Source organism: Lissotriton vulgaris, chromosome 9 (assembly GCF_964263255.1).
Source record: "Lissotriton vulgaris chromosome 9, aLisVul1.2, whole genome shotgun sequence".
Taxonomy (NCBI): domain Eukaryota; kingdom Metazoa; phylum Chordata; class Amphibia; order Caudata; family Salamandridae; genus Lissotriton; species Lissotriton vulgaris.
Window position 1 is genome coordinate 971,988,278 of NC_141697.1, and position 23,839 is coordinate 972,012,116.

A 23,839-nucleotide genomic window follows, 5' to 3' on the forward strand; every position below is an offset into this window, starting at 1 on the left:
AGTAAATCTTCGGAGTCATTAATTTCTCTGTTATATTTTTTTTTGCTGGAGTAATTAAAATTTGAGGCATAATCAGCTAAAGTACACATTTCTAATGTTTTGGGTCTCTTGCAGTACTTAGCAATAATATTTTCACATTGAATGTCAGTTGAATTTTCTGGCAATGAATTAATAGTTTCCATATCGCGCATTAAATAAGTTCTTTTTTCTGGTGGGCTAGTATTAATAAATACAAATGCCCGTGAACTTTTCCGTAATGGTATCTGAAGAATGAGATATGCTGCTTCTTGAGCACTAATTTCTGTGCAATTGAGGAATTTGTTCCCTATGTGTTTAAGTTGTTCTTTGACATTACTATTGTTTTTCACTTCTTTAGCCGCTTGTGCAATAAGTTTGCTAATTCCTCTTTGCGATTTGCTAATATATGAAATAATATAGACTGCACAAGCATAAGCATCTAGTACAAACTGCAAGTCTATGTTTGCTCGCCAAGCTTTTAGAATCGTACTATTGTAGTTATTAATGAAGCATTCATCTGGTGTTCTTTTTAAAAAAATTGTTGGCTTTTCTAAACTAGTTTGTATCGAAGTGATATATTCTTTATTATCCATCTTAATAACACCTAAGAAATCATCAAAAGAAAGTGTGCTAAAAGTAGCATCATTCATAGCTTCATGGATACGTTTTAGATTATCTTTCCATTGCCTATCTGTGCCTTCAAGTGTCAATGGCTCTAATATGAGAGTTTTTGACATAGGATATTTTGGGTATTGATATTTACATGTTCTTTTTTCTTTGCGGCGGCAATTTTTAGTGTGCCCATGCCTTTGTAAATTTATTAAAGGCTGTAAAACAGTGTCATGTGACTTATTACATTGAATATATTGCTCAATAAACTCATTGACATCTTCTAATGGCGACACACCATAGAGGGGTGCATTTTTTACCCATAGTAATGCATGTATATGTGGAGAACCTCTCTGTTGGAATTCTACTCTGTAAAAGTAGTCAACTATTTCCCCAATTGGATTTGTCCCGTTCATCAAAACACAATTAAACAATTTCCTCACTTGATAGTCAAACTGTCTAGCACATGTAATAGGATCTTCTTGTATTAATCGACATTTAGTTTCCCAAGACATGTTATTGAATTCCTCTTCTGTGCATTCATTTAAGTTTTTAACTCTCAATAATATATTTATTAAATGGTGCCATTTTGTTTCAGCAGCAGATAAAGTCAAGAAAAAAGTTGGTATTCCAAGTTGTCTTATCATAGCAAAAAGATCTCTTTTACAACTTTCCCAATAAGGAGGTGAACTGCGTATAGTTTTCAAAACTTTATAACCTTCATTAAACTGGAACAAATTTTCAATATTATATTTTATATCTTTAGCAGTAATATTCTTACCATCTGTATATTTTTTCCGTATGGAAATATTAATTTTCCCTTGAATTTGCTTAATATGTAATTTTTTAAGTTTAAAGAAAACATTAGTCATACTTTTAGCTACTCTTCTATCATGACTTCTTAATTCCCATTGGCAAATAGTACTATAATGTACCGGTATATGTCTTTCCTTATTGTTTGGCCTTCGTTCTCCACAATAAATTGTAGGGAAAGCCAAAAATTCTGAATCTTTATCCTCATATAAACCTCTTGGTGTATTATATTCAGCTGGAGCTAAACTTAAAACATTTACCCTATTTGAGGTAATAGTTTCATTTGTTAACATAGTATCTAAATTTCCAGCTTCCATGTTCTCAGATGTATCTGAAGAATAGCTTGTGTCGGAATTATCATTTACATTGTTGATTTCTGGAGGTATATACTGCCATTCGGGGTTAATTGTCACACCATATTCATTAAACATGACACTATTGGTTGCTAGCCATGTTGCTGCCTTTTTAACTGTGTTTGGGCGAATATTTTCATAATGCGTGTGCGATCTATACATTAGTTTCCTTTTTAATTTTACTGGGATGGTCATGGCATCATTCATTTGCCTCGGTAAAATTGTAACTGTTGTCATGACATCTGCAGGTACATTAACAACAGCACCTGATAATGATTTTTGAAATCCGCGTGGTAAACTACGAATTTGTAAAAAAGGTATCCTCGGAGAAACTAATCTTTCTTCTAAATCGTATAATTCTAATTCAATTGGTACATTTGGAAATGACATGCCATTTAGGACTGAACATGGTGGTATTTTATCTTTTCTGATGTAAGTATAGCAAGTCATACAAATTAAATTTGTTTTCTTGCTACTAATGTTACACCTTTTAAACATGTCTGTTTCACAAACAGTGCGAGTATTTTTAATTGTTTGTTTATGCCACAACTGGTTGCAAATCGTACAAACATACTCTGGTCCATGCAATATTTCACGATGGAATTTATTAATAATTAAATGGATTTGTTTATTACCTTTGCGTTTTTCTCCCACCGTTAACATTACATTTGTTGTGTTTTTTTCAACACCTTTATTTCCAAGATTGTCAATGGGTCCTTGTGCATCACTTCTATTTTTCCTTTTTTCCTGACTATGTTCTGAAAGGCTAAAGTAATCAAAGTTGATTTGACAGTGTTTATTTGTCTCCAGAATAGAAGTACTTGTTTGTAGCAAATGAGTTTCCTTACTAGTATTGATATTATTCACCTTACTTTGAGTTGCTAAAGCGTCCATAGAAAGTAAACTCGCTTTATTTGCTTTTCTTTTTCGTCCCAGAGGTAAACTTCCAGTTGGTCTGTTTGGTTGAAGTACTTTATTTCCAACATTGTCAATTGTTCCTAGTGCAACAGTAGTATTTTCACTATTTTTTGCACTATGTTCAGAAAGTGTCAAGTTTGCTTTTTTTATTAGAGACTGTTTGTTTGTCCCCATAATAAAAATACTTGTTCCTGCCAAATGCTTGTTCTTACTCGTATTTCTAATACTGCAATTACTTACAGTACGTAAAGGGTCTGAAGAAAGCAAACTCCCTTCAAAAATAGAATTGTCAATAACTTGAGTAGTATGTCCAAAGATGTTAGTAACTGGAGTTAAAAGACTATTTTTCTTGTGCACTCGAAGTGCTCTTTGGAATGTTTGCTTCAAAATTTCTTTTACATCTATTGGTGTTAATTCAAATGGTATGCAATCCTGCGGAGAATTTCTAAATTTTTTGGCTAGATTAATTACATATTCCATAAGTGCTTCAAAAGTTGGAAATTCTAGAGTTACACAGGTTCCATTTGAATGTGGCATGCCTTCATTGTCCCTGCTATGTGAATCAAATACATAGTATGTTTGCCTATTTTTAAAAATAGAAATGACATATACACTCATACAAAGTAGTACCCCACAGTACTTCGAAATCCCTAAATGCAATGCACTGTTAATATCTGGATAGTTTTCATCAAAACGTTTAAGGACATTTCCATAGAAAGGGTTGCGTAGAGTAAGTGAATAAAACCTATTATTGTGCTCTATATATTTTGGCAAATCATCAGGATGCATAAGTGTTTCATTGTTAAAAGAATGCATTTGTAGATACAAAGCATCTCCAAGGTCCATGATATAATGTAGATCGTTGGAGTTCCATGTATTAACTGGTTTGCACACATTGTGCAAAATAGCAAAAGTACTATTTGGTAAGCATTGCTTCCCTTTAGATGTACTATTAAATCTTGTATTGCCTTGATGGTAACTGGCTTTTAAACATCTATGCATGGTTTTTTGTACTCCCTTTACTTTATCCCTCAAAAGTCTATTCACAGAAGTAAGTCAAATTACTTATGTAATAACTATTTATAGTTGTTTCCAACCAAGAATATTATTTACCTTGTTTTGTGGGTGATTGTACCTCAATGGATGAATCTGAAATAAGAGTAATATGAATTGTCAGAATATTATTTACATGAAATGACACGTCAAATCCTAAAAAAAAAAAGGAAATGCAATAGTAGTTTGTAAAGTTAGTATACTTTTGTGTGAGAGTGTGACAGAGGGCATGATAATAGATTGTGTGTGTGTGTGTGTGCCTTGTTTTACTTTCATGAGCAACTTTGTAGTGTGAAAGTGTGTGATGTGTAGAGCGTATGCTTGTTGCTCTGCATACTGAGTACAGTTTGTGAAGTAGAGAAAAAATGAATGTAGTGAGATAAACATTTCTATATTTTGTATGAAATGAGTGTTGATAGAAAATGCTAAGAAGTAGGGTGAAAAATAATGGAAGCATGAAAGTTAGTGAGCCAGTTAAAGTAATTGGTATTTCTTTTGGTAATGTATTATTATGAACACATCATTCTGACAGGAAAGTTGTGAGGGAGTATAGTAAGCGGCAAAGTGTGTGCGCTTTGGCATGCACGAGAACTGATTAATGTGAAAGTGAATTTGATAACTCAGTTTCCCTATAAAATAGTCACTATGAGCATCCTCCACCCCCCAAAAGTAAAGAGTGACAGTATTTTACGTTGTTAGTCCGAATACTTGAGTCTCATAATGGCATGTAAAAGTGGTAGTCAACTGTTGTAAGAAAGTAGATGAAAGCATCTGCTGTTCTAAATAACAATTAGCATGAGACTTGTTATAGTTGTAAAATAGCACCAAAAAAACAGTAATGTTAATGTAATAAACGTTCCTGATAAGTAGCAAAGTGTTGTAAGCTTTGTGTGCCAAAGGATGGAGCAGTGGAGTAGCAAGGAAATGTTGTGCATGGAGGGGACAATATGTATAATTAGTGTGAGCTACATATGCAGAGGTAGGAGTTGACTTTGATAGACATTCTGTGCATTTATGGGACCTGTGCTGTATTTGAGTAACATATGGTTCGAATTAGTGTCCCCTGTTTGTTACCATAAGGAGGGCTCATCAGAATTGGAAGGGTAGGCTGTGCAGGCATGGCCTTCTTATTTGTACAAAGCATTGGCACTTTAGTATTGAATTAGCAGGTCAAATAGTTCAAGAGATGTGGCAAATGGGTGTGAGATGCCCATACCCGTCGGTGATTGGGATAGGATAACAAAGAGACAGGAACAGAGATGTATTATTCGTGTATGTGTCCCAGCCATTTAAATATTGTAAAATAATTTGATAGTATGGATTGCTGAGTCCGGTGTCACTGCACCTGCTGCACGAACGGAAAGCGTGTCTCTGAAAGAGTGTGTGCAAGGGAGAGGGGAGAGGCATGGTGAGTTGTGCTTGGTGTTTACTCAAAAGTAACATGTAGGGCGTTGTAGGTGACAGGCCAAGTCAGCATAAGATATATATTCCAAATAAATGCGCGTCCAGCATTATTTACTGTGAAAATAAATACAAAGATGTGTCAGAAATGTGCTGCAGGTAGAGGTGTGGTTCGGAAGAGACAGTAGCAGTATACTGTGTAGATAAAAGGTAGTGACGAAGGGTATGCTATTTAAGAACGCATGTGGCAGAGATGTAAGAAATAATGTGATAGTATGGATTGCTGAGTCCGGTGTCACTGCACCTGCTGCACGAACGGAAACCGTGACAGGGATGGATAAGCTAAGGAAGGGTGGGTATGCTTGCAAGATGCACGTGTAAATGTTGTGAACGTGTGCATGTTTCCGTGGATGAAAGGAAAAGAGATAGAGTGTGATGGCTGTGTTGTACGTGTTTCTGTGCGTGAATGCAAAAGAGAAAGTCTGTTGTCTGTTTGTGCATGTTGAGGTCGGTGATTGGGATAGGATAACAAAGAGACAGGAACAGAGATGTATTATTCATGTATGTGTCCCAGCCATTTAAATATTGTAAAATAATTTGATAGTATGGATTGCTGAGTCCGGTGTCACTGCACCTGCTGCACGAACGGAAAGCGTGTCTCTGAAAGAGTGTGTGCAAGGGAGAGGGGAGAGGCATGTTGAGTTGTGCTTGGTGTTTACTCAAAAGTAACATGTAGGGCGTTGTAGGTGACAGGCCAAGTCAGCATAAGATATATATTCCAAACAAATGCGCGTCCAGCATTATTTACTGTGAAAATAAATACAAAGATGTGTCAGAAATGTGCTGCAGGTAGAGGTGTGGTTCGGAAGAGACAGTAGCAGTATACTGTGTAGATAAAAGGTAGTGACGAAGGGTATGCTATTTAAGAACGCATGTGGCAGAGATGTAAGAAATAATGTGATAGTATGGATTGCTGAGTCCGGTGTCACTGCACCTGCTGCACGAACGGAAACCGTGACAGGGAGGGATAAGCTAAGGAATGTTGGGTATGCTTGCAAGATGCACGTGTAAATGTTGTGAACGTGTGCATGTTTCCGTGGATGAAAGGAAAAGAGATAGAGTGTGATGGCTGTGGTGTACGTGTTTCTGTGCGTGAATGCAAAAGAGAAAGTCTGTTGTCTGTTTGTGCATGTTGTGGTCGGTGATTGGGATAGGATAACAAAGAGACAGGAACAGAGATGTATTATTCGTGTATGTATCCCAGGCATTTAAATATTGTAAAATAATTTGATAGTATGGATTGCTGAGTCCGGTGTCACTGCACCTGCTGCACGAACGGAAAGCGTGTCTCTGAAAGAGTGTGTGCAAGGGAGAGGGGAGAGGCATGGTGAGTTGTGCTTGGTGTTTACTCAAAAGTAACATGTAGGGCGTTGTAGGTGACAGGCCAAGTCAGCATAAGATATATATTCCAAATAAATGCGCGTCCAGCATTATTTACTGTGAAAATAAATACAAAGATGTGTCAGAAATGTGCTGCAGGTAGAGGTGTGGTTCGGAAGAGACAGTAGCAGTATGCTGTGTAGATAAAAGGTAGTGACGAAGGGTATGCTATTTAAGAACGCATGTGGCAGAGATGTAAGAAATAATGTGATAGTATGGATTGCTGAGTCCGGTGTCACTGCACCTGCTGCACGAACGGAAACCGTGACAGGGAGGGATAAGCTAAGGAAGGGTGGGTATGCTTGCAAGATGCACGTGTAAATGTTGTGAACGTGTGCATGTTTCCGTGGATGAAAGGAAAAGAGAGAGAGTGTGATGGCTGTGGTGTACGTGTTTCTGTGCGTGAATGCAAAAGAGAAAGTCTGTTGTCTGTTTGTGCATGTTGTGGCCGGTGATTGGGATAGGATAACAAAGAGACAGGAACAGAGATGTATTATTCGTGTATGTGTCCCAGGCATTTAAATATTGTAAAATAATTTGATAGTATGGATTGCTGAGTCCGGTGTCACTGCACCTGCTGCACGAACGGAAAGCGTGTCTCTGAAAGAGTGTGTGCAAGGGAGAGGGGAGAGGCATGGTGAGTTGTGCTTGGTGTTTACTCAAAAGTAACATGTAGGGCGTTGTAGGTGACAGGCCAAGTCAGCATAAGATATATATTCCAAAGAAATGCGCGTCCAGCATTATTTACAGTGAAAATAAATACAAAGATGTGTCAGAAATGTGCTGCAGGTAGAGGTGTGGTTCGGAAGAGACAGTAGCAGTATACTGTGCAGATAAAAGGTAGTGACGAAGGGTATGGTATTTAAGAACGCATGTGGCAGAGATGTAAGAAATAATGTGATAGTATGGATTGCTGAGTCCGGTGTCACTGCACCTGCTGCACGAACGGAAACCGTGACAGGGAGGGATAAGCTAAGGAAGGGTGGGTATGCTTGCAAGATGCACGTGTAAATGTTGTGAACGTGTGCATGTTTCCGTGGATGAAAGGAAAAGAGATAGAGTGTGATGGCTGTGGTGTACGTGTTTCTGTGCGTGAATGCAAAAGAGAAAGTCTGTGTGGCAGGAGTGCTGATACGGCAAGGCTGTGTTGGCGTGGAGAAAGAGAGGAGGTGCTGATGTGTGAGGGGGAAGTCGCGGAGAGAGAGGAGAGGTGCTGGTGTGAGAGGGGAGAGTTGCTGGTGCGGGAAGAGTGCTGCTCGGGCAAGGCTGTGTTTGCGGAGAGAGAGAGGGGAGGTGCTGGTGTGGGAGGGGAGAGTTGCTGGTGTGGGAGGAATGCTGCTAGGGGAGGAGAAGCCCTGGACGTGAATGCTCGTGCATGTTTAAAAATACCCTTATTTCACTAAGCGTTTCCGTAAGACAGATAATTGTATGACAACAGTAACATGCAGATGTACTCACCTAAATAATTGTTTGTTGAAGATCACAAGTGGTAAAGAATGATTTCAAAACAGTCTGTGTTGTATCTGTAAAAGAAAAATCATAATTTAGTCACATGTATTACGTTCATCTTTAATGCTCATTAGAGTACGATTGATATTTTTTGGGTGAGGTCAATGAAACAAATGTGTTGGTTAATATTTTTGTGGATCTGGCAATGTAGTTATAGGAACCATAAGAAGGAGGGTAAGATCGAATAAGAAAGTGTTCATGAGCTGAAGTGAGCAAAGTAAAGGCGAAAATGAATGGTAAGAGTGTGCTGTTAAAGGGACCTAAAAGAGTGAACGCTGAAAAAATATCTGTTTAGAAAGTGGAGAGATACAGGGGAGAATGTGTATAGGTAGAAAGCTTGAAAATGAGAGGAGAAAGAGATAAGGAAATGTAGAGACGACCAAGTAATTTAAACTTGTAAGGAAAAGTCAAGTGTAGTACGAAAAAAAGTACAAATGCACTTACATTCGAAAGTAGTCGCGTAGTGTCTTTGAATCTGTAGTCTTCGTTGCAAATACAGCGTCGTCCCGTGGGTCACTCTTGTGTTTCTGGAGACGAAAAAGGCTATGGCTCACAATGAGCCTTTCGTGATCTTAAATAGGCGAAGTGGAGAAGTTTCCTGGTAAGGTGTTTGGAAGTGGACAAAGGATGAAAGGTACATCCCCTTCCCTTGGCCCCGGGAGATGTCTCCAGAGATAATGTGTGTAACTCCCAAGTGTGAAAATGTGAATGTGTATGTAGATGTAGGTTCGATTGTGGCGCCACTAGCGACTTTCGTGTCTCCTTGAGGCACGACTTGTTAATGTACGTGTCTTCACGCACGCAGCAAGGAAGAAGCATTCCGAAAAAAAAGTAACGTAAATCCTAGGAAAGCTTATATTTATCCATATATTTTTAAAACTAAACAAAGTATAAAGCAATGAAGGGTGTAAAAGGTACGTGGGTATAAAGATAAAAATCTAGCGGCGTTGTAGTCCTAAATGTGACGTTAAGAATTCGTGCTCATTCTTTCACAGTAAATGCTAGTGAAGTAAAAGAGCACTTGGCACACTAAGATGTCAAACATATTGTAACTGTGTAATCTATTCATCAGTTGTGTGTGATAGAAAAGGATGTATAGTGTTTGTGTGTATGCATGTGCTAAGCATATACTGAGGGCTAGTGTTCTATGTAGATTGTTAAGAACTGCACAAAAACTTCCTGACTGAGGCCTGTGTGCACTGACAGGGAGGGCTGTTTGGACTGAATGATTGTTGTGTGCACTGTGAGTTATGTTTGTGTGCAGATAGTGTCTGCAGTAGGAACGGATATCGTACTGTATGCAGTGTGTTTGAAGGATGTGTGCATTGTTAGTGAGGCCTGTGTGCAGTGCGAGTGACGCCTGTGTGCAGGTGGATTTAGAGTTGATAAAAGTCTGAGAATGAGTTCTGTGTGCACTGACAGTGAGGTCTGTGTGGACTGATTGATGGTTGTGTGCACTGTACGTTATGTCTGTGTGCAGATATTGATTGCAGTACGCACTGATAGCGTACTGTATGCAGTGTGTTTGAAGGATGTGTGCATTGTTAGTGAGGGCTGTCTGTAGTGTGAATGACGCTTGTGTGCAAGTTTTTTCCTGTTGCGTGCACTGAGTGAGTGCTGGGTGCACTGTAAGTTCTGTCTGTGTGCAGTAAGTATGTGCAGTACGCACTGATAGCGTACTGTATGCATTGTGTTAGAAGTCTGTGTAAAGTGTTATAAAGGGCTGTGTGCACTTTGAGTGAGGCCTGTGTGCAGTGTGAGTAAGTGCTGTGAGCAGTGACTGATAGGTGCTTGCACTGAGTAACGCTCTTGCTTACATTTTTCTTTTGATGGTAATGCGTTAGTGATATGTTTAGAATTAGTGTGGCATGTGTGTTTGCGAAAGGAGTGAGCAGCGTAGTCTGAAAGGTATTGTGTGCAGGCATGGAATTATTATATGTACAAAGCATAGGCACTTTCGTTTTGTATTTGCAGGTCAAATCCTTCAAGAGATGTGGCAAAGTGGTATGAGCTCCCTGTGCCTAATGAGTGATTAGCCGAATCGGATGACGATTGTGTAGATGCATGTCACTAATGTGTGTTGAGAAGTAGTGTACATTTAGTGTGTATGTCCAAGTTGTGTATAGTTTGGCAAACATTGTCAATTCCGATGACACAGACTTTTATATATGTGTCGCAGTGTTGTGATCTGTGCGTGCATTAGGAGGGAGCAGCAGAATTGGCTCAATATACTGTGTGGATCAAAGGTAGTGACGAAGGGTGTGCTATTTAAGAGCACGTACAGCTGTAGTTAGTATATAGTATTGAAGATGCATGTTCTAAATAATGTGTTTTTCGTCAAAAGCGTTACTTATTAAAGTGTTGTGAGTTCTATGTAAAAAGAAAGGATGGAAGAGCGTAGTAGGAAGGATGGGCTATGGAGTCATGTGACAAATGTGTTAAAAGTGGCGTGTAATATTGTCTGAAAATGTGTACTTCAAATATTTTTCAAGATGTGGCGAAGTGGTGTGATCTCCCTGTGCAAAGTGAATGAGCAGCAGGGTTGAGTTTCGAGGGTGTGCATTTATGTGACGAATGTGTGTTGTGAAAGAGACTGAGGTTAAGACAAGGTGGGATAAGGTAAGTAAGGGTGGATATGCTTGCAAGATGCACGTGTAAATGTTGTGAACGTGTGCGTGTTTCCGTGGATGAATGGGAAAAGACAGAGTCTGAGGGCTGTGTGTTAGTTACTGTGGTGCGTGTGGACGGCCCTGATCCGCACACGTAAAATATCGTGTTATGATGGTCGATTTGTTGTGGGTGAATGCCCTAAGCAGGCCCTTCGGGATGTTGCTATGCATGTTTTGTGTGTAACTTTTCACTATGAAACGTAAGTATAAAACAATAAGACCATTCATTGTACGTGCATGTCATCGAATGTGTAAAAGAACGTGCCGCTTGACACATTGTTTCTAAAGTTGCTTCCCTTGCTTTATGGTTTGTGTGAAAAAAAGGCGCCTTTCGGTCTCTTTAGTTAACATTTGCATTTCCCCGCGGATGGCCGACAACAGATTACAATCTTTACGACTCTGCTGAAAGCAATTCAGTCTCCTGGGGTGGTTAGGCCACAGACGTTTGACTCTGGCCCCCTCCCCACCTTACAGAGGTGAAAAGAAAGAAGAAAAAAAAAAAAAAAGAAGTTGTCGTGCATGAAAGAGAGAGTCTAGCCTGTTTGTTTTAGTGCGTATTTGCGCGAGTAAAAGGACGAAAGGGCCAGATGAATGAAAAGACTGAAGTTAAGACAGGGAGGGATAAGCTAAGGAAGGGTGGGTATGCTTGCAAGATGCACGTGTAAATGTTGTGAACGTGTGCATGTTTCCGTGGATGAAAGGAAAAGAGATAGAGTGTGATGGCTGTGGTGTACGTGTTTCTGTGCGTGAATGCAAAAGAGAAAGTCTGTTGTCTGTTTGTGCATGTTGTGGTCCGTGATTGGGATAGGATAACAAAGAGACAGGAACAGAGATGTATTATTCGTGTATGTGTCCCAGGCATTTAAATATTGTAAAACAATTTGATAGTATGGATTGCAGAGTCCGGTGTCACTGCACCTGCTGCACGAACGGAAAGCGTGTCTCTGAAAGAGTGTGTGCAAGGGAGAGGGGAGAGGCATGGTGAGTTGTGCTTGGTGTTTACTCAAAAGTAACATGTAGGGCGTTGTAGGTGACAGGCCAAGTCAGCATAAGATATATATTCGAAAGAAATGCGCGTCCAGCATTATTTAATGTGAAAATAAATACAAAGATGTGTCAGAAATGTGCTGCAGGTAGAGGTGTGCTTCGGAAGACACAGTAGCAGTATACTGTGTAGATAAAAGGTAGTGACGAAGGGTATGCTATTTAAGAACGCATGTGGCAGAGATGTAAGAAATAATGTGATAGTATGGATTGCTGAGTCCGGTGTCACTGCACCTGCTGCACGAACGGAAACCGTGACAGGGAGGGATAAGGTAAGGAAGATTGGGTATGCTTGCAAGATGCACGTGTAAATGTTGTGAACGTGTGCATGTTTCCGTGGATGAAAGGAAAAGAGATAGAGTGTGATGGCTGTGGTGTACGTGTTTCTGTGCGTGAATGCAAAAGAGAAAGTCTGTTGTCTGTTTGTGCATGTTGTGGTCCGTGATTGGGATAGGATAACAAAGAGACAGGAACAGAGATGTATTATTCGTGTATGTGTCCCAGCCATTTAAATATTGTAAAACAATTTGATAGTATGGATTGCTGAGTCCGGTGTCACTGCACCTGCTGCACGAACGGAAAGCGTGTCTCTGAAAGAGTGTGTGCAAGGGAGAGGGGAGAGGCATGGTGAGTTGTGCTTGGTGTTTACTCAAAAGTGACATGTAGGGTAAGTAAGGGTGGATATGCTTGCAAGATGCACGTGTAAATGTTGTGAACGTGTGCGTGTTTCCGTGGATGAATGGGAAAAGACCGAGTCTGAGGGCTGTGTGTTAGTTACTGTGGTGCGTGTGGACGGCCCTGATCCGCACACATAAAATATCGTGTTATGATGGTCGATTTGTTGTGGGTGAATGCCCTAAGCAGGCCCTTCGGGATGTTGCTATGCATGTTTTGTGTGTAACTTTTCACTATGAAACGTAAGTATAAAACAATAAGACCATTGTACGTGCATGTCATCGAATGTGTAAAAGAACGTGCCGCTTGACATATTGTTTCTAAAGTTGCTTCCCTTGCTTTATGGTTTGTGTGAAAAAAAAGGCGCCTTTCGGTGTCTTTAGTTAACATTTGCATTTCCCCGCGGATGGCCGACAACAGATTACAATCTTTACGACTCTGCTGAAAGCAATTCAGTCTCCTGGGGTGGTTAGGCCACAGACGTTTGACTCTGGCCCCCTCCCCACCTTACAGAGGTGAAAAGAAAGAAGAAAAAAAAAAAAAAAAGTTGTCGTGCATGAAAGAGAGAGTCTAGCCTGTTTGTTTTAGTGCGTATTTGCGCGAGTAAAAGGACGAAAGGGCCAGATGAATGAAAAGACTGAAGTTAAGACAGGGAGGGATAAGCTAAGGAAGGGTGGGTATGCTTGCAAGATGCACGTGTAAATGTTGTGAACGTGTGCATGTTTCCGTGGATGAAAGGAAAAGAGATAGAGTGTGATGGCTGTGGTGTACATGTTTCTGTGCGTGAATGCAAAAGAGAAAGTCTGTGTCTGTTTGTGCATGTTGTGGTCCGTGATTGAGATAGGATAACAAAGAGACAGGAACAGAGATGTATTATTCGTGTATGTGTCCCAGCCATTTAAATATAGTCAAACAATTTGATAGTATGGATTGCTGAGTCCGGTGTCACTGCACCTGCTGCACGAACGGAAAGCGTGTCTCTGAAAGAGTGTGTGCAAGGGAGAGGAGAGAGGCATGGTGAGTTGTGCTTGGTGTTTACTCAAAAGTAACATGTAGGGTAAGTAAGGGTGGATATGCTTGCAAGATGCACGTGTAAATGTTGTGAACGTGTGCGTGTTTCCGTGGATGAATGGGAAAAGACAGAGTCTGAGGGCTGTGTGTTAGTTACTGTGGTGCGTGTGGACGGCCCTGATCCGCACACGTAAAATATCGTGTTATGATGGTCGATTTGTTGTGGGTGAATGCCCTAAGCAGGCCCTTCGGGATGTTGCTATGCATGTTTTGTGTGTAACTTTTCACTATGAAACGTAAGTATAAAACAATAAGACCATTGTACGTGCATGTCATCGAATGTGTAAAAGAACGTGCCGCTTGACATATTGTTTCTAAAGTTGCTTCCCTTGCTTTATGGTTTGTGTGAAAAAAAAGGCGCCTTTCGGTCTCTTTAGTTAACATTTGCATTTCCCCGCGGATGGCCGACAACAGATTACAATCTTTACGACTCTGCTGAAAGCAATTCAGTCTCCTGGGGTGGTTAGGCCACAGACGTTTGACTCTGGCCCCCTCCCCACCTTACAGAGGTGAAAAGAAAGAAGATAAAAAAAAAAAAGTTGTCGTGCATGAAAGAGAGAGTGTAGCCTGTTTGTTTTAGTGCGTATTTGCGCGAGTAAAAGGACGAAAGGGCCAGATGAATGAAAAGACTGAAGTTAAGACAGGGAGGGATAAGCTAAGGAAGGGTGGGTATGCTTGCAAGATGCACGTGTAATTGTTGTGAACGTGTGCATGTTTCCGTGGATGAAAGGAAAAAAGATAGAGTGTGATGGCTGTGGTGTACGTGTTTCTGTGCGTGAATGCAAAAGAGAAAGTCTGTTGTCTGTTTGTGCATGTTGTGGTCCGTGATTGGGATAGGATAACAAAGAGACAGGAACAGAGATGTATTATTCGTGTATGTGTCCCAGCCATTTAAATATTGTAAAACAATTTGATAGTATGGATTGCTGAGTCCGGTGTCACTGCACCTGCTGCACGAACGGAAAGCGTGTCTCTGAAAGAGTGTGTGCAAGGGAGAGGGGAGAGGCATGGTGAGTTGTGCTTGGTGTTTACTCAAAAGTAACATGTAGAGCGTTGTAGGTGACAGGCCAAGTCAGCATAAGATATATATTCCAAAGAAATGGGCGTCCAGCATTATTTACTGTGAAAATAAATACAAAGATGTGTCAGAAATGTGCTGCAGGTAGAGGTGTGGTTCGGAAGAGACAGTAGCAGTATACTGTGTAGATAAAAGGTAGTGACGAAGGGTATGCTATTTAAGAACGCATGTGGCAGAGATGTAAGAAATAATGTGATAGTATGGATTGCTGAGTCCGGTGTCACTGCACCTGCTGCACGAACGGAAACCGTGACAGGGAGGGATAAGCTAAGGAAGATTGGGTATGCTTGCAAGATGCACGTGTAAATGTTGTGAACGTGTGCATGTTTCGAGACAGTAGCAGTATACTGTGTAGATAAAAGGTAGTGACGAAGGGTATGCTATTTAAGAACGCATGTGGCAGAGATGTAAGAAATAATGTGATAGTATGGATTGCTGAGTCCGGTGTCACTGCACCTGCTGCACGAACGGAAACCGTGACAGGGAGGGATAACCTAAGGAAGATTGGGTATGCTTGCAAGATGCACGTGTAAATGTTGTGAACGTGTGCATGTTTCCGTGGATGAAAGGAAAAGAGATAGAGTGTGATGGCTGTGGTGTACGTGTTTCTGTGCGTGAATGCAAAAGAGAAAGTCTGTGTGGCAGGAGTGCTGATACGGCAAGGCTGTGTTGGCGGGGAGAAAGAGAGGAGGTGCTGATGTGTGAGGGGGAAGTCGCGGAGAGAGAGAGGGGAGGTGCTGGTGTGGGAGGGGAGAGTTGCTGGTGTGGGAGGAGTGCTGCTAGGGGAGGAGAAGCCCTGGACGTGAATGGGAGAGTTGCTGGTGTGGGAGGAGTGCTGCTCGGGCAAGGCTGTGTTTGCGGAGAGAGAGAGGGGAGGTGCTGGTGTGGGAGGGGAGAGTTGCTGGTGTGGGAGGAGTGCTGCTAGGGGAGGAGAAGCCCTGGACGTGAATGCTCGTGCATGTTTGATCACGTGGTTCACGGGCACTGCAAGAAAACCGCGGCTGAAAGCCCTTTGGTTTGAAGAGAAAATAGCCGACTTGAATTCTCCCCATTTCCCATTCCTGCGGAATGGTAAAGGCGAGACCTAAAAAGGATCTATGTGGCAAAACCTGCTAGCTATATAAGATACAAACCTCTGATCTGTGTGTTATAATGTGTGCTTTGCAGTAGGAACATTAACCCACTGTGTTATTTTATGATGAGTAAAAAATCTTTGACTAGACAAAGCACTGCTCCTGCTAGCAAGTGCATTAAAATTATGTTATTTTCCCTTTGTTATTATCCCTTGGATATTGCTGGGCACATACATATCTCTGCAGGCTGCACTTACATCGCCTTTCTCGTCTGACTTGCCTGCCCTATCCTGTTCTCCTTTATCCCTCCCTGCATTCTGCACCCGGTGCAGTGGCACCAGTTGCTCCGCCCTAATGCCAGCAACACCAATTGGCTAGGACATGGAAAGTGACTGATTAAAGCAACATGGCAGGCTTTATAAACCTTGAACAGCCCTGTATCTGTGGTTGGTAACCTTGGCAAAGAAGTTCAAGGAATGTGCCTGCCTCTGTTGTTTGCACCTGCTCTGCTGACAAATGAAAGGGCTTTAGATTACAAAGCTCCCTGTACCTGGCACCTTTGTAATCACTCCATTCTCAAAGTAGGTGTAGCGCCTTCAACAGGGTGATTGGCCCCACGTGCGCGTGCCGCGTCGGTTGGCAGCTGCACCAGCGCAGGCCCAGGATAAAAAAAAAAATAAATAACAAGTCTATTACACAAAAATCTTCCAACACACCCAGATATTAAAAGACAAGTTGCAGGGTAACGTCCAAGGTTACGCTAACATGCTGAAGCACCAAGGGGCTGTGCACAGCCAGTGTTGGTGAGTGAGAGTGAGCACAAAAAGAGATCTCCTAGCTGTTTTAGGTAGCTGGGAGAACAATTAACCACATTTCCTGGACGACTTAATTGTGTTATGTTGATGGGTTAGTTATCTTGTGGGCTAATTTGTAAAAAAAATAATAATAATAAAAAAAAAAAAAATAAAAAAAAAAAAAATATATATATATATATATATTTTATTTTTTTATTTTTATTATTATGCTTTGATGGGCTGGTGGCAAGTTCCTGCATTTCCCAAATTAAAGGTGAAAACTCCAAGTGTGTGGCTTCTTCGTTTTGTGGCAAATCGTGGAATGGATGTATACGGCTGGTCCAGGCCGTGAAGGAGCCCCGCTGCCGACTCGAGCAGATTCGCGGAGTTGTGAATAGTCCTACCGCCGCTGAAACTTGGAGGCCGGTTTGGGGATGGAGTATTGGCGGAACTGGTGCCTGTATACATCAGAACACCCCCACTTGGGATTACACGGGCAGACGGAGCCCACTGGGGTATGGATTACAAGGCAAACTACAATCACCAAGATGCACTAGCGGACAAGCCCATGGGGGCAGGACATTTAACTTGGTTTGTGGCGCGCCTTCCTTTTCTCTGCTGCTCGTGAGCGTATGCCAGTGAACAAGAGCTGTTGTGCTCGAAACGCGTCTGGCGCTCTCTGTGCTTTGATGGGCTGGTGGCAAGTTCCTGCATTTCCCAAATTAAAGGTGAAAACTCCAAGTGTGTGGCTTCTTCGTTTTGTGGCAAATCGTGGAATGGATATATATATATATATATATATATATATATATATATATATATATATATATATATATATATATATATATATATATATATATATATATATATATATATATATATATATGTAATGTAATAGACATTTCTATAGCGCACCTATCACTCCAAGGAGGATCTTGGCGCTTAGACCAAGCCGGGTGGCACAGGTTGGTCTTGCTGCTCTCATCCGGGGGTCTAAACACATTAAACCAGCGCTTTGCATGCTGAGTCAGTGAGATTGTATATCCAGGTTTTGAGTGATTTCCTGAACTGACTTTCAGAGGGAATTTGACAAACTTGGGGCGGGAGTTTATTCCACGCCCTAGACCCGATCACTCCAAGAGATTGTGTGATGGGGAGTAGCGTCTAAACCCATTCTGAAGGTATTTAGGCCCTTGGCAATGAAAGGCCCTAAATCTGATGACCAATAGTTTAAACAGAATGTGCTTATGTATTGGCAGCCAGTGAAGGGCATTGAGCGCTGCCGAGGCCGACGACTTCCTAGGCCATCCCAGCACTAGGCGGGCGGCTGCATGTTGGACCATCTGAAGCCTGTGTAGGACCGCTTTGTTCGATCCTGCATCCAGACTGTTACAATAGTCCAACCTCGATGTTATTAGTGCAACCGCCACCGTTCGTCTGGCTGCTAACGGGAAAAGATCAAAAAATGCCCCAAGTCCCTTGATGATGTTGAAACAGGTGCCCGCCACCGTCAGTGCCTGTTGTATGAATAACAAAGTGTTGTCAAACTTGATGCCCAAGTTGCGGGCAGTGTCGATAGTGTTGGGGGGGACTTCTGCGTCCTCCGGCCACCATTGTTTTGGAACAAACAAGTTTTGTTGTCCAAAAATATATGTATACATAATCGCCACATTTGCCTCCAGGTTGTCGGTGAGGTTGAAGAGGTGTGTGGGGACCAGAGGAGGCAGCTGGGAATAAATTTAACAGGACATTTGCAGTTTTCTATCATCACAGCCAGTCCGACTTACCGCGTTTCCACATGGAACTGAAAATCCCCCTAGCAGCACTTACCTGGAGGAAGCGAAGAACTCTGGGACCTGTGGTTCCAATGAACTACGGGTTGGTGAGCCAATACCACAATTGAGGGGGCGGAGCGGGCTTCCACCAAATAGGAAGTGTTGGACTACATATTTAGTTACGATGGAAATGCCTCCTGACATTTGGGCATCCGAGGAAGGCCATGACAGGCCGAAATGCATCATGCCGTGAATTTCAATAAAGGTGTTCTCCATCTGAATCCCCCGTTTGGCCTCTGCTCGTTTCTTTGGGAGTGAGTTGTTTTGGATATATGTATGCATATATATATATATTACCAGAACTTCGCTTTCTCCGCTTTCACTGGGTTATCGGCATAGAAAAACGAAACGGACCCAAAGAGATAGAGTTTGCTTAATTTATTTCACCGTGTGCACCACTCCGTCCGCCATATATATATAGTTCACCAAATCAAAAGTAGGACGTCTACATCTTTCGGCAGGCTTACACCTTCAACTAGACAACCTATGACCTCTCACTCCAGTCATTTAAAAGCAGTCCCTCTACTGTTGCACTGCCCCCAAGCCTTGTGTACAATAATGCTGAATTTGAGTTAATTCGACACATTTCTACCGCCATTTTATATGCATATCATTCTCTTAAATCAAACTTTGGCTGCTATCCAGTGTGCAGTTTCACATATTCTCAGTGCTCCAATCTCACAATTCATCATAAAATTAAGTTATACATTCCAACATATTCTTAATGATATGAAGATACTTTTGCAACAAGAAGTAAGTAAACTTTGATGAAAAAGGAAAAACGGCGTGATCTTCTTCTTCTATGAAGAAGATGGTTCAACACGTTTAACAAGACGTGTTTTTGTTCAACTACACACCCCACAGTTAAAGCAGTTTTTAAAGTTCGATATGCTGCCCAGACATTTTGAAGTACAAGGGAAAATCAGTAGCAACATCACTATTCAACAAGTGGCTGTGATTACATAATTCAGCTTCTGCTACAATATTGTTTTTATAGTTAAACAATGCGGGGAATGAGATTTTGATATCAATTTATGATTATGATCAATTTAATAAATTATCTCATTCATCTGTTTTGGACCACTCGTATCTGTCATTGAGGAAAGGACCACCCCCGCATAGGTTAGACAAACCCCATTAACTGACGCCACTCTGAAGAACCACTTACAACTGATAAAGTTTAAAGGTTTTATATAAAGATTAATTTGAATGCAATACAATCCTTACAGAATAAATCTCAAAGTATACAAGATACAAAATCAGTCTCTAAATCCGCAATTAAAGCCTTCGGTGTGAAGTGGTTCCTTCTGCGTCATCTGTAGTAAGACAAAATAATCAAGTTAAAACTGTCCCTATTCTATGCTATGTGACATTCCTACTTCGCAAGTTTCTTCCCTAAAAAGGTGTCAGCAGTTTGACTCCCAAAGAAGTTCAAACTCTCTTTAGCCTCTAAAGGAATTCTTAAGTTTCAGAAGCAGTACCCTCTCTGCCTACCCATCCGCTCTCTAAGGGTCCTCGGCCTACTGCTCCCTTGCGCTCTGATCTCTCAGCGCATCTGCTCAAAGCATCTACCCTTGTCTTTGCTCTCGCCTTAGCCTAATGCTAATTGCTCTGCTCTCCTCCCCGGGGTGCTGTCCCTAAAATACACAATCACAGTGTGGGTGAAACGCCCCTTGACGCCCACCACGGACTTTCCCCGATGATGTCAACTTCTGGCTTCTTCCATTTGTCCACTTCTTGCGTCGTTCGTTAAGTTGACCCTTCTCCTTAGATGTCATCTTCATCATCTTGTTGGCGACTTTTACTGACTCTTTCAGATCAAATGTCATATGAATTTAGACAAGACTTTAACTTATAACTGCAATTCTTTAACCTTCTAGATCCTGTGAATGATCTTGTCAAAACATAGTTCACATTCAAAGTGTCTCTCCTCACGTTCGAGCAATAAGCTCTGTCCGGCATTGTCACCTTAAATCTAACAAGTGCTAGACTTCTTGGCTCTCACGTCCACATCAAGCTATTTACGACTTTTACAAGCCCACTAAATTACATACATTTGACTATGCTCCTTCGAACTCTTGGTCAGTCAGGTTACAATCACAAATGACCTAAACTCTTCCAGCATTCCTAAAACCCTCTACACAGTATAACCTTTGGCATACATTTATATATTCGTACTTTAACAAAGTCTTGGTTATACTTGAAATACATTTTACATAGAATATAAACTACGTAGAGTATAACTTTTACAGTCTCATTGGTTACATCGTTATGTAAGTCCTCTATACATTTATCCACGTTATTTCTCCACGTTTATGTCTTTCCACGTTACATTTCTCGCCGCTTCTCCATTTAAAGTTACACACGTACACGAATTCTACTGTGCACGTTCTACATTTCGTAAGCATTTCTACATTTACCCATTATGTATACAGGCCTTCTAAATCTAATGCATGTTTAACGTGTGAATACATTTACGTTTCCTATACCAAGTCATCACTTTAGCTGACTTTATGCTATAGTCGTCAACTTCTCATTACGATATGCATTTCATTCCCACGTTTATAATATATACGTCTAAATAAGGCTACGATATACGTTACATTCAAATTGCGCTCTCTCAGTTCCCCCCTTTGATGACTTTTAGGAGTCATCACTAAAAGCAATTTGAATACGTCCCTTTATACAGAACTAGTTACATCATTTCCTCTTTTTATCGATTCGAGTGCTCTCAGACTTTTATACTGCTGATCTTGTAACGCAGCTAGTCTCCTTTCTTGATCTCTCATCGATCTTTGTAACTGGTTCGACCTATACCATTTATACAATTTTACTAATCCTAATAACGTGATTATGCAAATTAATACTATTAATACAGGCTTCAAAATATACCAAACTATACTTTTGCCAAGATTTGCAAACCAACTTCCAACTTTTCCCACTCCATTTCCTACTTTTTCCCAAACATTTATTTTTGATAAATCTTCGATTTCTTGATGAATCTGTGTAATGTTGCTTATGACCTTCTCAAGTGGTTTTGAATTATCAGGAATATAAGTACAACATTCCTGAACCTTCAAAGCCTTACAAACTCCGCCTTCTTTTGCTAATATCACATCTAAAGCAAGTCTGTTCTGTAAAACCATAGCTCTAATCGACTGCATCTCACCTTCTACTAGTATTAATGACCTTGCAGTACTGGCAGACAATCTATCTACGACTGTCGCTAACCTTCTAATCTTAACATCGTTAAGAATCAAACCTAACAATGGAAACATCGCTCCAAATACATCTCCTACTACCTCTGCATCTCCTACTTCCCTTTTCGTTCTTGTCGAAGCCTTTCCTTCTATGATCGCTAAATCCTTTGCATGGTATATTTTGGGGAAGACAATTGCCAAGTAACACGAACCATACCAATTGTCAGGTAGTTTTACATAGGCATTTCTCCCACATACAAAATACACATTTGGAATAGCTTGCATCCCCTTCATAAAATCTTTCGTGTAGTACTCTAATTTAAAAGAGTGCTCGCAACTTACTTCACCTACAAATTCACTCTCATAATACGTCTTGCTTCGAGCTAAACATAACTTTCCCTTCTGCGTTCTATCCAATGCTATTGGACCATTGCTACCTTTCTTTTTATGTGCCTTCTCTTCTTCTGTCCAGTCTGTTTTCCATTGTCCTGACATTTTTAGAATCTTCTGCCTCCTGTATCGGTCATCTACTTGTCCAATAAACTTTTTCTCTACCTCTGACACTTTGCAAGTCAGATTATTTCTACGTGCATATGATGTATCTAATGTATCCCAAGGAAGAAAGAATTTAGCCAGTCTATCCTCCTTTTTGTAATAGTCCCACTTATTCATTTGCTTATAATTCGGAACTTCAGGCAGTACCGAATCATAATTTGAAAAGTAGTACTTAAATCCTTCTCTACCATAAAATATGCTAAGCAGTAAACTACATGTTATCCCATAAGTCAATGGGAGGTGGTGATATCTAATGCCTTCGTCTACAGAAGCCGGCAATTGCATACAAACGTAGCAATCTTTGGCCTCCATGGCATCGATATATTCGTATAACAGTTTAGCGTATGCGTTTGACCTAAAATTTCCCTGTGACTCGTCTACGTGCAATCTACGAGCTTCATCTGCAAGTAACGCCTTTTCACGTATAACATTGCTCTCCTCCTTCTTTCCCACAAGAGCAGGTTTCAAAGTCGTTGCTGTTTTTACATTTGCTATTTCTTTATCGTGTTCATGTCCTATTATGTATGATATTGTTACTACTGTAATTATGAGAAATATCACTACGGCTATAAGTGTACCTACTATACATCTGGCTTTTCGGTTTGGATTGTCGTTCTCCATGTCATCAAAACAGCGTACCTCGTTCTCTAGCAAATGGTTTCTCTTTTCCAGTCTTTGGTTGCTTATTTACTTTCTCAGTCTTTAAAGTGCTTTTTATCAACAGGTATCTTTTTCACAACAATGTCTTTTCTCTTTTTAGCAGCAGACAACCCTAGCCCTTCTCCGTCCTCTAAATGTGATCCCTAATTTTATTCTTCTTTCCACTCGGCGCTAGGTTATCTTCTTCTTTATAACATATATACAAAAGTCTTTTATGCATCAACAATTATCTTCGGACCTGCAGCTTTCACAACAATTATTAATAGTTCAAAGCGAATAACTTTTTCTTCTTCTTCTGACATTTGCTGACCAAATGTTGGGAATTGTAATCTTTTTAGCACTAGATCTTGAATTTGACTCAAACGCGGGGGTATGGGAAGTGTGAAAGTCAGTAACCCCTCAATCTCGAGTCCAGGCGTCAACATCCATATCTCCACTGCCACAAATGGATCGAGATCGGTTACTTTCACGCTCTTCACTCTCCCAGATTTCTGTCCCCAAAACATCTGCTAGATAAGTCCACTCTGGGGTGGCGTACCTTCTGCAGGGCACACGTACCCTTCTCGATCTTCGTGGACTCTCAGTTCCTGAGTCTGTCGTTTCTTCCTCCTGATCCAATTCTTCAGTGATTGGAACAAGAGTTCTTTCTTTCTTTCCTTCCGAACTTGGCCTTTTTCTTCTCTCCGGCCAACTGGCTTCGTCACTCCTGGTCTTTCCGCTCTTTGTTCTAGGACCTGTTTCTTGGTCACTCTCAGTCTGCTCGAGATCTGTGTCGGATTCCCAATTACTCTCTTCTCCTGAGGCGACTTCGGTCCCACTAGTGTCCTGACCTTCGTCGTCCTGTTCCAACACAGTTTCAGTTTCTTCGATCACCTCCACAGCTTGGCTTTCCCCCTCTATGGCTTCTCCGCTTCCCGCCGGATTCTCATCCGAGAGAGGAGCTGTTTCTTCTGGAGGTGTTGGCACTCTTCGGGTGTGAGAGGCATGTATCCAGTTTGGCAGACCTCCACACTTCACCGCAGTTTTCGTTACAAGTATGACTTGAAATGGTCCTCGCCAACGCACGTCTAA